The following is a 15974-nucleotide window of genomic DNA, read 5'->3' on the forward strand; positions in this document are numbered from 1 at the left end:
TTTTTTTAAATCAAATGGATCCATGATACTTAGGTGTTACTTGCTTGGAGTTTCGGTATTTTCTGTTGAACTTGCCTGGGAAAGTAGGCGTGCCTTTCCTGGTAGGGGTGGGGTTGGGGTAGGGCCAGGAAGACTAGAGTGTATCTTGGATGATTGTAGGGATGGGAAGTAGTAGAGTTTCACTGCTGCTTATGGTGTGAATGGAGCAGTTTTGTTTCTCAGTCAGGGAAGCGTGTGTAAAGATACAAACATTAAGTAAATACTAATCTCTGACGTTTAACATCATCCTGAATTGCATCCTTGTCTCTGAAAGGTAAATTATTAGGACTAGGAAATATGGAGTTAAAGTGAAATATGGCTTAGTGTTCTCCTTATGCTACCTTGGGAAAATAATTTTATCAATAAAGTGTGTGCGTGTGTGCTTTCGTCACTCAGTCGTGTCTGGCTCTTTGTGACCCCATGGACTGTAGCCCACCAGGCTCCTCTGTCCATGGGGATTCTCCAGGCCAGAGTACTGGAGTGGGTTGCCATGCCCTCCTCCAGGGAATCTTCCCAACCCAGGGATCGAACCTTGGTCTCCTGCATTGCAAGTGGATTCTTTACCATCTGAGCCACCAGGGAAGCCCAAGAGCACTGGAGTGGGTAACCGATCCCTTCTCCAGGGGGGCTTCCTGACCCAGGAATCGAACTAGGGTCCCCTGCATTGCAGGTGGATTCTTTACCAGCTAAGCTACCCTGGAAGCCCCAATAAAGGTGTACAATATGCTTATATAATAATTTCTCTAATTATCTTACATGTAAAATTCAGGGACCATTCTCTGAATTTGCCATTTTCAATATATGCGTTGCTAAAATCAGCTGTAAATTTCAGCCCATCAGTGTAGTTTAGTAAAATTGGTTATTATGAGGCCAGAATAACTCTCCCAAAACCTACTAGGATACTGCAAGAATAGAAAATTATAAACTGTTATCCATCATGTGTGAGCACACAGAAAGCTTTAACGAAATATTAGCAAATAGAATTAAATATTATATTTAAAATGATATTAATACATCATGACCAAGTAGAATTTTTCCCTGGAATACAAGGTTGATTTAACTTTCAAAAAGCAATGTAATTAACTATGTTAACAAAGAGTAAAAATATGATCACTTCAGTAGAAACAGGAAACACATTTGACAAAATTCAATACCCATTCATAATGAAAGAAAAGGAAAACTTAGTGAACTATAAGTATTAATAGAAGATAACATCTTCAGTCTGATTCAGGGCATCTGTAGGAAAACCATAAGTAATATCATACTTATGATGAAATGTTGAACGTAGTAAGATCAGGAAAAACACAAGGATGTCTGCTTTTACTACTTGCATTCAACATTGTATGGGATGTGCTAATCTGTGCAATAAGGCAAGAAAAATAAATAAGAGACACAACGATTGAAAAGGAAGAAGCAAACATGTATTTGCAGACATTACAATTGTGTGTGTAGAAAGTCCAATAAAATCTACAAAAAGGCAATACCTTTACAAAGGGTGAATTTAGCAAGAGCATAAGATACAAGGTTAAAATTAGAAATAATTTATTATATTTAAATACTCTAAGAGAAGAACTAGAAAATGTAATTAACAACAATATCATTTAAAGCAGCATCAAAAACATAAAATAGTTAGCAATAAGCTTAATTAAAAATGTAGAAGATCTCTACACTGACATCTATAGGATATTACTGAGGTAACTTATAGACCTAAAAAAATGGAAAGATAAAACATGAGGTAGAGCCCGGGAATCTTGAAAATACCCCACGATGCCTTGAAACAGGGGCCTGGGGGAAAAATAGGTTAGAATGGGTTCCTAAAACAGCCACAATACTCTGTACCTAAGCAGTCAGTCTTAATCTTTATATGCAGTCTCCCTCAGTCCCTCGCTCCCACCCTCCTTCCTTTCTTCCCTTTTTTACACACACGCGCTCACACAGACACACACTATCGTACCTTAATCACTTGTACTTGTTTCTGCCACCCTCAGTGGACTATGAGCCCTTATAGGTTCAGGATCATAGGATCATATCTTCTTTGTCTTCATATTCTCAGCTTTGGGCTTAGTCTCTCTGGCACGTGTTCCCTGAGTAAGCTGTGCAAAGTACATTTTGGTTTCCATTGAAGTATAAAATGGCAACTTTTGAGGAACTTAGTTTAAGATGTGATTTGTCCCTGTTGTATTTAGTCTCACTGAATTTTAATCATTAACAAATCTTTGGGCTATTTTGATCCAGATTTGAAGAGTAATCTTTCTATCCGTTGTCTGCATATACTTTACCATCACGAAACTCTCATAAAGAGTGTTTTCTGTGTTAATCCCAACAATTTCCATATGGTAGATAGGACATATACTGTTTTTTTTTTTTTTCCTTCATTCTCAGGAGGAAATTGAGCCAGAAGGTAAGCAGCTTGCACTGGGTCTTGTGGCTAGTACCTAGTAATGCTGGGAGGGCTGAACCCATTTCTTTTTTTTAAATAATCTTTGACCACACTGCAGAGGCATGGGGAACTTCCCTGACCAGGGATCAAACCCATGCCCCCTTCAGCATGGAGTCTTAACCACTGAATCATCAGGGAAGTCCCTGAACTCATGTCTTTTTATTTCAAATTCATTTTTCTTTACTCCACCATATCACTCACCACCATCTTAGTTGAGCTGTTTGCCCCTCTTTTGGAGAAGACAGCATATCAGCAACATGGTGTCAGCACTCTGCTTCCTTTATTCTCTGCATAACCACACCTTGCTTCGGGGGCCAAGAGTCAGCTATTGTGTATACTTGTAATGACAATAAACATAGAACATTAATTTCCTTGTGGTTTCTTTTCAATATTTAACTTATCCTTAATTTAGTTTTTTTATGATTTAACCATTCCTTTGTTTGTTTACTTGTTCATTCTTTTATCCGTCCAGCAAATGTTTATTGACCATCTACTATGTTTTTCAGATGTTGAATAAAACTGGGGCTGAGCCCTCAAAGTGTTCACAGTTAGTGGGGAAACAGATAAGAAGTCAGTTAGTATAATAATTAAGAGAGAAAAGCAGACTACCTTGTGAAATATTTGAACCAGTCTGAGAATCAAATATTAATACTGCTCTTAGAGATTGACAGCATAAATCTATGGCAAACCAGGGGGTGGGAGGGCTAACTTATGAAATGATAACCAAATTCTTATCTGTCCTGAGCCAGGTTGAGGAACACATTGAAATGGCCAGCAGTATTTTCTTGCCTGTTCAGGGCAGACCCAGGTTAGATAACCAGAACAATGAGCTGTCCCTTCTCAAATTTAATTTAAAAGTTTTAAATCAGATTTGAGAAAGTTTTCTATAAAAAAATTAAAAGTAACACATACATCTATCTTTATGTAGAGAAAGAAATGACAACATTATATTTAAATTCGGTGCTAACATCTGTAATGAGGATAATTTAAGGTCTGTACAGTAAATGCTTTGTTAATTCAGAGACCTAATTTTTAGTCTTGGTCATAACTATGCCTGGCCCAGGTAGGTACTCAGTAAATCTTCATTAAATTTCAATAAATTTAGAGGCATTAAAAAGATCTAAATATAAGTAGAAAGAGATTGTGTTAGTCACATAATATAGTGTTTTAAGATACTCCTCTTGGTCTGACGTAAGTATTCAATTTTTAAAAAAATAATAAGCTTTAAGCTTTCTTACAAATGAAGAATATGATGAATATTTGGTTATAAGTTAAATGTAGGTTAAGTCACATAATTACAGAATGTTAAGAGTAGAAAAGTTTTAGAAATCATCTAGTCCAATTTTATTTATTTATTTTTAAATAAATTTATTTATAAGAATACATTTGAATCAGTTCTAATGAGGTGGATGAAAGTGGAGCCTATTATACAGAGTGAAGCAAGCCATAAAGAAAAACACCAATACAGTATACTAACACATATATATGGAATTTAGAAAGATGGTAATGATAACCCTGTATGCGAGACAGCAAAAGAGACACAGGTGTATCTAGTCCAGTTTTAAAGTTATTGTAAATAAATAGGTTCTGACATGACTCAGAAATTGAAATATATAAACAGGTATACGTTGATAAAAAACTCACTGCCATCCCATTTTTCTGTGCTCCATTCACCTTCCAGTTCTCTATAATCACTTTTATTACTTATTCTTATATATCATGGACAAGAGGAACCTCATGGGCTATGGTCTGTAAAGTCACAAAGAGTCGTACACAACTGAAGTGACTTAGCACAGCACAGCACACACACGTTTCCTTCCAGGATGTCTTTATACTGGTCCCTGCATGTGCATATATGCAGTCTTATTTATCCTCATATAGAAGGTGTCATACTACATACACTACTCTGCATTTCAGGGTTTTTTTTCCTTAACAAATGTAATTTGACAGTCTTTTTATGCTGCCATATAGCCCCCTGTTTCTATATTTTTCACAAATGCTTGTAGTTTATCATGTGAATGTATCATGGCTTCTTGTATATGCGTTATTTCCTGTGTTTGCTGGCATATTTGTAGGCCAAATTCCCAGAAGTAGGAGTGCCAGGTCAAAGGATAAATGTATTTATTATTTTGGTGGGCAATGGAGAGTTTCCTCCATAGCAGTCACTCCATTAGGAGTGACGGAGTGAAGACATTTCTCCAAGGGATCTTTCTAGAGCAAGTTTTGGTCAGGTGCATGTCTTCTGTGCTCCCATAATACCTTTTGCCTCCCATAGCAAAGCCTTTATCACATGTGCTGTAATTGTTGATTTATTTACCTGTCTTCCTGACTACATGTTCATTGCTATAGTTTTGATACTTAACACAGCACAGAGCCTGATGCAGAGTTGATAGTCAATAAATATTTGTTGAATGGATGAATGGAAACAAGTTCAGTCTTTTGATTTATGGTCCTCCTTCCTTCCTACTTTGATTTTCTCTACTTCCTCCCTCTTCTTGACCACATGAAATCAGGCAGGACCCACATCATACACCGAAAAATCTGGGACTAGCTGGGGAGATCAATGGGGAGATGGGAACAGGAGGCAAAGCTTTGTACCCAACCCTGGTCTAATTGCATTTTCATAATTTATTCTACTAAGTTAGTAGTTATGGTTGTGATACCTTAATGTGGTCTTTCATTGCCTAACTAAGCTGTATATCTTTCCAGGGTTCATTTTTCTTGGACCACTTTTCAATTAAATTCTGTTGATTGACTCTTTTTCTGCATATGCTATGGGTAGTAACCTTACATCACATCCATCACATCTCACCAGTCTACTCTGTCTTTTAGATGTCTAATATCATATTGAGTTATATTGGTATTGTTGATATTTGATATATTTAGGGGATAGATATTTTTATCATGGAAAGTATCTTGTCCATGATAATATTTTACTTTTGGGGGAGTAGTTTTAAAGTTCTCTCTCTTCTGTAGTTGGAATAAATATGCTATTCTGGTTTCTTCTACGTGTATTTTCGCTCTTTAGCTTACATGTTTGAATGAGCTTAAGGCTCTTAAGTTAGTTCTTTCCATTTGGGTTCACTTCCCAGTCGCTCAGTAGCACCTTTTCCTCTTATAGGATTGCTTTAGCCTGATCATTATTAATGAATTCTGAGTTTTTTCTGCTTCAGCTAATACCCTGTCTTTCTTTAAGAAATAATTTTCTTTCTGTAACAATTTAAATAGTTTGAAACCACTATCATAACTTCAATGTTTTTCTTTTGGTGTTTTTCCAACTTTTCAGACAGATGTGTTTTAGTACCAATATCAAATTCTGTAAATTCAGTATTTTATTTAATCTACATAATAATTTGGGGAATGTTGTCATCTTTACTATATTTAGTTTTCCCAGCATGGAGCAAATTATATTTCTCCATTTATCCATCGTTCTTTAATTCAACTATCAGACCTTATGTCATTTTGAATAAGATGTCTCTAATTTTCTGATTTAAATTAATACCCACTTACTGAAATTTTTGTCATCATTATGAATGGGATCTCTTCCACTGCATTTTTTAGCTGTGGCCCTTGTCACTTAGGCCTGTAGTAGTTTCAAATGGCTTTTTATCCTGCAGTTGTGCTGACGTCATTACTTTAAATAATGACTTAGTTATTTTTTTTAATTTTAAATATTTTTGTCAAATTTTTTTTTGTTCTGATTTTTGTTTCTTGGCCGTGCCACACAGCATGTGGGGTCTTAATTCTCTGACCAGGGATCAAACCTGCACCACCTGCTCTGGAAGCATGGAGTCTTAACCACTGGGCTGCCAGGGAAGTCCCAACTTATTTTAAATGACTAGTTATTTTAAATTGATTTTAGTAAGTTGTATAATCATGTAATTTCTCAATATGATGTTGAACTATGTCATATATAAAACATATTTTTTCTTACCTTTCTATGTTTGTACTTTTCAATCCTTTTCCTAATACCTAATGGCTCATTCAGTGAAGTAACTACTAATATCTTCGCTTCCCTAAGAACTAGGAAATAGCGGAATCAAATTACCCTGTGAAAGCTGTAGCCAGCACGTAAACAGATGAAGATATTAACATGAGATATTCTCTTTGGGAGGTGAAATGGACTCCAGGTGAGCAATATTACACCTGTTTGAATGTAATCATGTATCTGGAGAAAGAGTATATCAAATGAAAACTAAGGAAAGAACAGGAAAAAAAGATTGTTATAGAGTCAATTTGGTAGTACCTATTGCAGTGTTATCCAAGATAAAGGAATGGGTGAATTCTGAATAATCTGAAAGTTGCAGGATAAAAAGCTATTTGAAACTACTACAGACCTATGTGCCATGAGCCACAGCTAGAAAATGCACTGAAAGAGACCCCATTTAGAGTTGGATGCAGGAGGATGTTGCTCATAGTCTAAGCACTCCTAGTATCCCATTGGCCCCACTGACAAGATTATTCCTAGGGTGAGCTTGATGCATCAGGCTTTATTAAAATGCAGTTCCTCTAACTCACTTGGGTTGCCTGGCAGCCCACATGGGTCTTCCTCATGCAAAGAGCATGCCATGATAAAGGGGCTTGAAATATTCCATTCCCCATGACTAATTTGTCGTTACAAAGCAATGGACTGGCATTATGGGGAAAGAACACACTAACCATGTGAACTTGGAATATTTTAGTTCCTAATTTCCCACTGTGAACTAACAAGTTAGCGTTCTGGTTGTATGTCACCTACCCTTGGGCCGTGGCCCTGCAGTTGCTGTGCAAACAGAATCGAGTTTCTGACCTCAGAAGGCTCAAAAAGAATATAAATGTGCTCCTGAGGTCTCTTGGAGAGAGCCTGACAACCTGGCTGTGGTGTTTGCATTGGCAAAAGGCTGAGAATGAGTATTTTAGTTTTCTGTGAGCACTTACTGCAGTGATGCTGTGATTCTTACCACTTCTCCTTTTCATATGACAAATTTTAATATTTTCCTTGTGTCCAGTCGTGCAAGTGTAAACTTTGCTTGTTCATAGTGGAAAATTATTTTGATGTTGTCTTGTATTTTATTTATTAAGATTTTTATTTTGTTATTAGAGCCATACTCATAAAAAACTATTGTGACTCTCTTGTCTGTTTATGGGAAATAAAACCATATTTGCTTTTATTTCATAATATATATAAATGTTGAATCACATTATTATGAAACAAATGTATTATGTAAATGTATTATGAAACAAATGTAATATATGCTAATTATACATCAATTAAAAAATTATATTTGCTTTGTGAAGTAGATTGAAAAGCATAACATTCTTATCTATTTTGGAAAATTTAGAAACATTCTATACCAAACTGATTGGCCAGAGGCATTATTTAAAATGGTAGTTCCTAATAATATTTCTTTTTTGGTAACTTGTTCTTTTCTGTTTGCTGTTTCTGGGTACTTCTTTTTTGTTCTCCAGTTATTTTGAATTTTTATCCATTTCTATTCAACTACTAAATTTATTAGCAGATAACTAAAATTTATATTGCCCCAATTGGGAAGTGAAGTCGCTCAGTCATGTCCGACTCTTTGCAATCCCATGGACTGTATGGGATCTTCCTATCAGGCTCCTCCGTCCATGGGATTTTCCACGCAAGAGTGCTGGAGTGGATTGCCATTTCCTTCTCCAGGGGATCTTCCGGACCCAGGGATTGAACCCTGGTCTCCTGCATTGTAGGCAGACGCTTTACCGTCTGAGCCACCAGGGAAGCCTCAATTAAAAAAATACTATTTTCTAACATGTAGTCTTGATTTAATAAAATGATTTTTCTCTGGAATAATGTTATATTTTGCCTGTTATGTTTTTTCTGCTCTTGGTTTTATTTTTGCCTTTTCTGACTTTAATTTGATATTTTCTTTTCCTAAATCCTTTTAGACAGATTCTTATTTGTTTTTATTTCTTTCCTTGGTAATCTATACAGTTGACAATCCTGATTTTCCTTAAGATGGCTACCTGACTTTTGAAAGTCCTATAAATTGAAATGCTCTCTTTATGGATATACATGTAGGACCATTCTTGCAGCCACTAGTAAATCATTTGAGAATTGCCTTCTTAGTCCTCACAGTCAAATGATTTTATTACCTTTTATTTGAATAGAAATAGGAAGCACAAACAAGAAGGCACTGGAGAGGAGACTATAACTGGAAGAGAGAAAATATTATCTGTTGAGTTTTTTTTTTTTTTAATGCCGCAGAGAGAAAATAGCCAGGAAGTGAGCTGTCAAATGAAAGGGCAGATGAAGGCTGCTGGTCCACAGAGGTGTAACCCTGAATTCAAAGTCAAGGGGCTGCCCCTCTGCCAAGCCAAGCAGGAAGTGGCTTTAACATCATCAGTTGTGGGGCCGTTCGTTTATCATGGTTAGAAGGGACCAAACTAGAAACTGATGCTGCACAGTCAGGCCAGAATTTGCCAACAATGAGTTTAGACACAAAGAAGGCAACTGACAGGTATCATTTCCAGGTGCACGGGCCAGGATCAGTGTGTGTGGATTGCAGGAAACAGGTGGGCCAGGTGTTCCAAGGTGGTCTGGGGTAACAGGGACAATGATGGTGGCCACAATGACGGCCACCCTTTATTCATGGTGTAACTGATACCATCGTTTTATATAACTACTCCCATTTTACAGTTGAGGAAACAGAGGCTTACCCAGGTTTTAAATAACTTACTCAGCCAAGTGGACAAGCGAGCAACCAGGGTAACCAGGGGAGAGCCTGATTCTCACTAGCTTGTCTAATCTGGAAGCCTGTACTCTTTCTACCTTTATCACATGGTCAGGAATCTAACATGCACAGACACATTCACACATGATTCAAATGACTGACACAACAGGATTACAGCTGCTGAACCTAGGATGGTGTTTATGTGTTTTTCCAAGTGTGGTTTTTCCATACTTAGTGTATGTCAACAAGAGCTGGCAGGTATGTGTTGGCAGGTGGAGTGAGGCAAGGTCTCCTGAATTCCTGCCGCTGAGATTACAGTTCTAATGTCCTCTGCCTACTTCTCTCCCCGTGCCATAAATGAGAAAGTGTAAGTTTACAGAGCAGAGCGAGGGCTGAGATAGAGTCTGTCTTCCCAGGCTGTGAATCAAAAGGCTTTGCCTTCAGTTGCCCTGCTTCCTAGTCTGTGTGTGAGGAACCTGCAGGCCTCTTGGTTTGCCCCACTTCATAAATTGCAGCCTGTGCAGGCAGCCAGCCGGGTTGGGAGAAAATATTTGTTTATATTTATATCTCACCTTCCTAGAATTTCTACTGTTTGTGCATGTTTTATGATATTTATAATGTATTAGCATAGCAGTTCATGTATATAGCTTTTCAGTAAATACATAGAAGATATGTTGATCTGAAGCCCAAACTTTAAAAAAAATTTTTATTGAAGTATAGATTACAATGTTGTGTTAATTACTACTGTACAGCAAAGTGACAGTTTACACACACACACACACACACACACACACACACACACACACACACACACACACACACACACACACACAGACTTTCTTGGTAGCTCAGATAGTAAAGAATCTATCTGCAATGCAGCAGGCCCCGGTTTGATCCCTGGGTTGGGAAGATCCCCTGGAGAAGGAAGTGTCTTCCTAGTCCAGTATTCTTGCCTGGAAAATTCCGTGGACAGAGTCTGGTGGGCTACAGTCTGTGGGATTGCAAAGAGTTGGACACAACTGAGCAACTAACACACATACACATATATACGTACACATACATCTCTTTTTCATCATCTTTTCCATTGTGGTTTATCACAGGCTATTGACTGTAGTTCCCTGGGCTATTCAGGTTATCCATTCTATATATTGTTTTTAATCTATTCTATATGTAATAGTTTGTATCTGCTGATTGCAAACTCCCAGTCTATGCCTCCTGCCCACCGCATCCCCAGCTTGGGAGCCACAAGTCTGTTCTCTATGTCTGTGAGTCTGTTTCTTTTTTGTAGATAAGTTCCTTTGTATCGTATTTTAGGTCCCACATATAAGTGACATCTTTTGATATTTGTCTTTCTCTTTCTGACTTATTTCACTTAGTATGATAATCTCTGGTTGCAACCATGTTACTGCAAATGGCATTATTTCATTCTTTTTTATGGCTGAGCGATATTCCATTGTATATACGTACCCCATCTTTAGCCATTCGTTTGTAAATGGACATTTAGGTTGTTTCCATGTATTGGCTATTGTGAATAGTGCTGCTGTAAACATGGGGGTGCATGTATCTTTTTAAATTAGAGTTTTTTCTGGATATATGCCCAGGAGTGAGATTGTTGAATCATAGGGCAATTCTATTTGTAGTTTTCTGAGGAACCTCCATACTATTTTCCATAGTAGCTGCACCTACTTGCATTCCCACCAACATTATAGGAGGGTTCCCTTTTAATGATGGCCAGTTTGACCTGTGTGAGGTGGTACCTCATTGTAGTTTTGATTTTCATCTCTCTAGTAATTAGCAGCATTGAGCATCTTTTCACATGCCTACTGGCTATCTGTATTTCTTCTTTGGAGAACTGTGTTTTTAGGTCTTCTGCCCATTTTTTTGATTGGGTTATTTGTTTTTTGTTGTTGAATTGTATGAGCTGTTTGTAAACTTTAGAAATTAAGCCATTGTTGGTCACATAATTTGTGAATGTTTTCTTCCATTCTGTAGGTTGTCTTTCATTTTGTTTCTGGTTTTATTTGCTGTGCAAAAGCTTATAAATTTGACTGGGTCCAATTTGTTTATTTTTCGTTTTATTTCTATTGCCTTGGAAGACTGACCTAAGAAAACATTGGTATGATTTATGTCAGAGAATGTTTTGCTTATGTTCTCTTATAGGAATTTTATGGTGTCACATCTTATTTTTAAGTCTTTAAACTATTTTGAGTTTATTTTGTATATGATGAGAGGGTGTCTTCTAACTTGATTTACCTGTGGCTGTCCAGCTTTCCCAGCACCACTTGCTGAAGAGACTGTCTTTTTCCTACTGTATATTCTTGCCTACTTTTTCAAAGAATAATTGACTATAGGTGTATGGGTTTATTTCTGGAAACCAAATATTTTAAATTGATATTTTTAACTTAATGCTTTTAAATGTTTGGAGGTCAGTATTCTAGGGCAGTAGAGCCCAAACCTGATGAGCGGTTCAAGCTCTTGATTAAGTTAAAAAAAAAATCCACGTTTCCTTGGCCCAGATACATGTACTGAATCATAATGGCCAGAGGTAGGGTCCAGTAATGTGCTTTTAAATAAGGACCAGGGTTGGAACCACTGCTCTAGAATATGGTTCCTAAAAACTATCTTATTGCTTATAGTTGCTGGGAAAAAAATCGTAGTGTCAATGGTAGCAGATAGACAGTTGGAAACCTATAGTGCTTTGAAGAGTATTTATGAATAGGCTTATTTGTTGTTTGTTTCCCCTGTGGAAAGGTAAGCTCCAAGAGGTGGTCATTATCTAGCCTGTTCCCTACTTGTTCCTAGAATAGTGCCTGACACATAGAAATGTTCAGTAGTGAATATTTGTTGAGTAAATAATGAAACCCTTTCCCTACTGTAGTTAGTATGTGTCCCCTCTTTCTTCAAGTACCAAAGAAAGAATTGGTTTCAGCTGCGCTGCTGTCAATTTGAAGTAATCTGATAAAGTCCTTGGCTATTCTACTCTTATTGCAATGTTTTAATGTTCAAAAATTATGTAAATTCTCATATTTTATTACATTTGTAATGCCATCAAAGAAAGTAGTGGAGGTTGGAAGGTGACATAGAGATTTGCTTTGATTTCATTTCTCATTTCAAATCCCTGTGTCTTTAAGGAACGGGCTAAGCTACAACTTGGTCATTCTCCAGATCCAAGAGGAAATGGATTGTAGCAGTTGTGCCTTTGTAGAGCAGATGTTTTGGTTGGAAAGACTGTAAGCCATCTGACTCATAATAAATCCTCAATTCCAGTAAATTCCCAGTTTTCAGTTACAGTAGGTAGGATGCAAGAAAACAATGTCTTCCACTTTGGGAACTTTGAGTTTGTTTCACAAATTACCACTACCCCCTGTGCATTATTGTGTGTGAAAGGATGAAATACTAGGGGAGGTTAAGAGCAATTCCAGGAATAGATTCAGTTGGTGTTTGTAACGGAGACCATTGGAGGTAAACCAAAGCCACGGACTTGCCTGACACAATACTAATGATGAGAAACATAATAGCATTGAGTTTTCTTACATATTCCCCTATTAAAATCATTTCTAAATCATAATGATTTGAGTAATATATAAATAGGCCTACAGGTTCCTATTGTCTTATGGGGAGGACTCCCTTTTATTTTTTTCTCCATAAAACTTTGAAAGTAAGTACATGATTACTTACATGTTATCTTGAATTTTAGAAATTTGTTTTATGGGGAAATCTATTCATACATATAAGCTTCTCAAAATTCTGCCAAGACCTATATCCAGTGTTTTAAATGGATAAATCAAGATTACAAAAGTGATATTAAACATTTCACATTTTGTATTATGAGCTTGGTGGAGGGAATTCATTATTGATGAAGTAAACTGGCATCTCATTGTCCTCCCTCTGCTTTTATGTAGCAGTCAGTTTCTTTTTAACCATCACTAAAGTGAGCAGAATACCATAATCTTCACAGACATAAATGAGGAATTCAAGTTCTCACTGCTTCCTCGGAGAATGACAGTCCATCAAGAGCACCATTGCTCTAGTCAGGAGGTTGACTCTGATTTCTGAAAGCTCCTTCTTTTTTTCTTAATATTTATTTATTTATTTTGGCTGTACTGGTCTTAGTTCCAGCTCGTGGGATCTTCATTGCGACATGGGGCTTCTTAGCTGCTGGGCATGCAAACTTCTTTGTTGTGGCATGCATGTGGTATCTAGTTCCTTGACCAGGAATTGAACCTGAGTCCCATGTAATGAGCGACCAGCATCTTGCCCTCTGGACCATCAGGGAAGTCCCTCTGAATGCTTCTTAGGTGACCTCTTCTACCAAGTGAAACAAAAAAAGTTTGGAAGGAAGCAGTTCACTTGTCCAGAACTCCTGATATTTCCTGGATTGGTCTTTGGCTTTTTTCTTATCTAGTATCACATTATTTAGAAGTAATACTATTTTCTTTATACTCCTTCTGTATCCTTTTGTTCTTTCCGTTTTTAGCTGATTGAGTGGTCATTGTATACTCAGAAACCTCATTTAACACAGTATGTTAAGTGCTCATTTTTTTGGTCTTTATATTCTAAGGCACATTTGTACATCTTCAGAATTGCTGTCTCATCTCTTCAATGACAGAAAAGGTAGAGAAGACAGTGTTCCTGAATTCACCCACTGATAAAATCTGAGATGTGGGAGAGTCATAGCAGGAGGCAAGAGGCAGACGATTCTGACTGCGACATAAAGGGGAGAAAGCAGAAGTGGTTAGTTCCGTGAGAACATGTCTTGTTAATCTTGTCTCTCCTGTGGTGAATCACATGATGCCTTGCACGTAGCAGGCTACTGGATTGTAGTGGGAAAAGCATGGGCTATGAGTGAGAGAAATCTGAATTTATTTTCTGATGCTCCACTTACTAGTAGGAAATTTTGGACATTTTGCTTAATCTCTTGGAGAAATTTTTAGATCTGCAAATAGAGATGACAATATCTATCTTGAGGGTTGTTGACAATGTAAGTTTAGGTATGATGTGTGGTACCCAGACAGAAATCAGCCGTATTAAACTATTTTCTGTAAGAAACTGGGACTACTTTAGGCGTCAGATCTTGACTCCAGGATCAGGTGGAGGTCAGCCATTCCTGGTAGATAATTATAACCAAACCTGGCAAAATTCCTTAATTTGGAGGAAAATGGCAGTATTTGGAGAAATTACTTAATTGTGTTGTGATTTGAGAATTATATATATTTTATTATGCAGGTAAACATAAACATGTGCCACAAGACTTTAAAACATATATAATGGGTTTTTAATTTAAGATTCCAACTCCTCTCCTCCTCTTTCTTCCTGAGAACAGTATCTTTGTATGGTCTGGTCTGGATTTTTATCATCTATTAATTCTTTTCCTTTTTATATTTGGAACAATATCAAATTCATACTAGAAATATAAGAACAATACAAAGCATTTTTTTTTAACCATTTGAGAGTAAGTTGCAATGTGATGCCCTTGACCTTCATATACTGTTGCATATTTCTTATAAATAAGTACATTTCCTACACAATTCCAGTATAGTTATAAAAATTGGGAAATAAACATTGATGTAGTACTACCATCCAAATGTAAGACCTTATTCAAATTTTGCCATTTGTCCCACCGATTTCCTAATGGAGAGAAGAATTCCATTTAGAATCATGGATTCTATTCTTCTGTCATGGCTCTTCAATTTTTAATAGTTCCTCAGTTTTTCCTTGCCATTCACAGCCTTTTTGAAGATTATAGACCAGTTTTTTAAAATGTGTGAATGTGTCTGATGTTCAGCTGTGATTGGATTCCATGTATGCATCTGTGGCAGGAATAGCACAGAAGTGGTGCTGTGTTCTCACGGCACCTCAGGTGGCACATCTGATCTGTTTACTCATTGACATGATCACCCTGGTGACTTGTTTAAATTGGTGTCTGTAAGGCTCTCTACAGCAAAGTTGCTTTTTTTAAAAAAATGTAATCAGTAAGTATTTTGTGGGGTGGTCCTTTGAAACTATACAAATATCCTGTTTTTCATCTAACTTTCTTTACAACAGTGTGGACCCATGATTTCCTATTTGAGTTAATGGGCTATATAGTCAGTTAGCATCATTGTTTATTTTGATGCTCAGTGTTATTTCTATATCTAATCTCTGTGTATTAACCAACCATGTTCATACTGATACTTCCATTTCCAATTTAATATGCTGAATTTGTTTATACATATTTGTATCTTTCTTCTTTGAAAGCGATAAATCCCATTATCCATAATATATTTTGGGTATACTTCCCATTATCTATAATATATTATAGCTATATTACATTGGTTATATATGTAACCAATATGTAACCAATTGGTTACATATGTCCCAGTGTTTCTGCTGTCCCTCTGTCATGTGGGCACCTTCTGCACTCCGCTTGGGCTCAGACATCCTGCACCAAATTGCCTTTCTATGGGGACATCCTTCTTGTTCTGCTCTGGCCCACTGTAGAGCTCCCCCTTCCTACATTTAGTCTTGCCCTGCAAGCTGCTAGAATATTCTTTGTAGAACAATCTGATCACGTCATTACTTTGTTTGTAATCCATTATTGCCTTGCCCTTAAAAAAAAAAAAAAAAAAAACTCCTTGGTTGTGTTGCTGCCTGAGAACTGGAGAAGGTCCTTGCTTCAGGGCTGCAGCTCTTCAGCCGCCTGACAATGTCATCTCATTTAGTAGAACAGCCACTGCCCCCGCACAACAACAACTGTGAGAAAGGTGAACAGTCTCTGCCACTACCTGCCGGCCTCAACAGTTCCTGGGTAGAGCTCCCCATGAACA

General features: G+C 37.1%; 1 protein-coding gene and 1 pseudogene across 6 annotated transcripts in view; both read left to right on the forward strand.

Moving 5' to 3' along the window:
- Positions 1 to 15974, forward strand: part of BABAM2 (BRISC and BRCA1 A complex member 2) — a 416111-nt gene that overhangs the window by 189640 nt on the left and 210497 nt on the right. The gene's annotated exons all lie outside the window — the stretch shown is intronic.
- LOC132659387 (BCL2/adenovirus E1B 19 kDa protein-interacting protein 3-like) overlaps positions 1 to 15974 on the forward strand; it is a 30820-nt pseudogene continuing 14846 nt past the window's right edge.

Source organism: Ovis aries, chromosome 3 (assembly GCF_016772045.2).
Source record: "Ovis aries strain OAR_USU_Benz2616 breed Rambouillet chromosome 3, ARS-UI_Ramb_v3.0, whole genome shotgun sequence".
Taxonomy (NCBI): domain Eukaryota; kingdom Metazoa; phylum Chordata; class Mammalia; order Artiodactyla; family Bovidae; genus Ovis; species Ovis aries.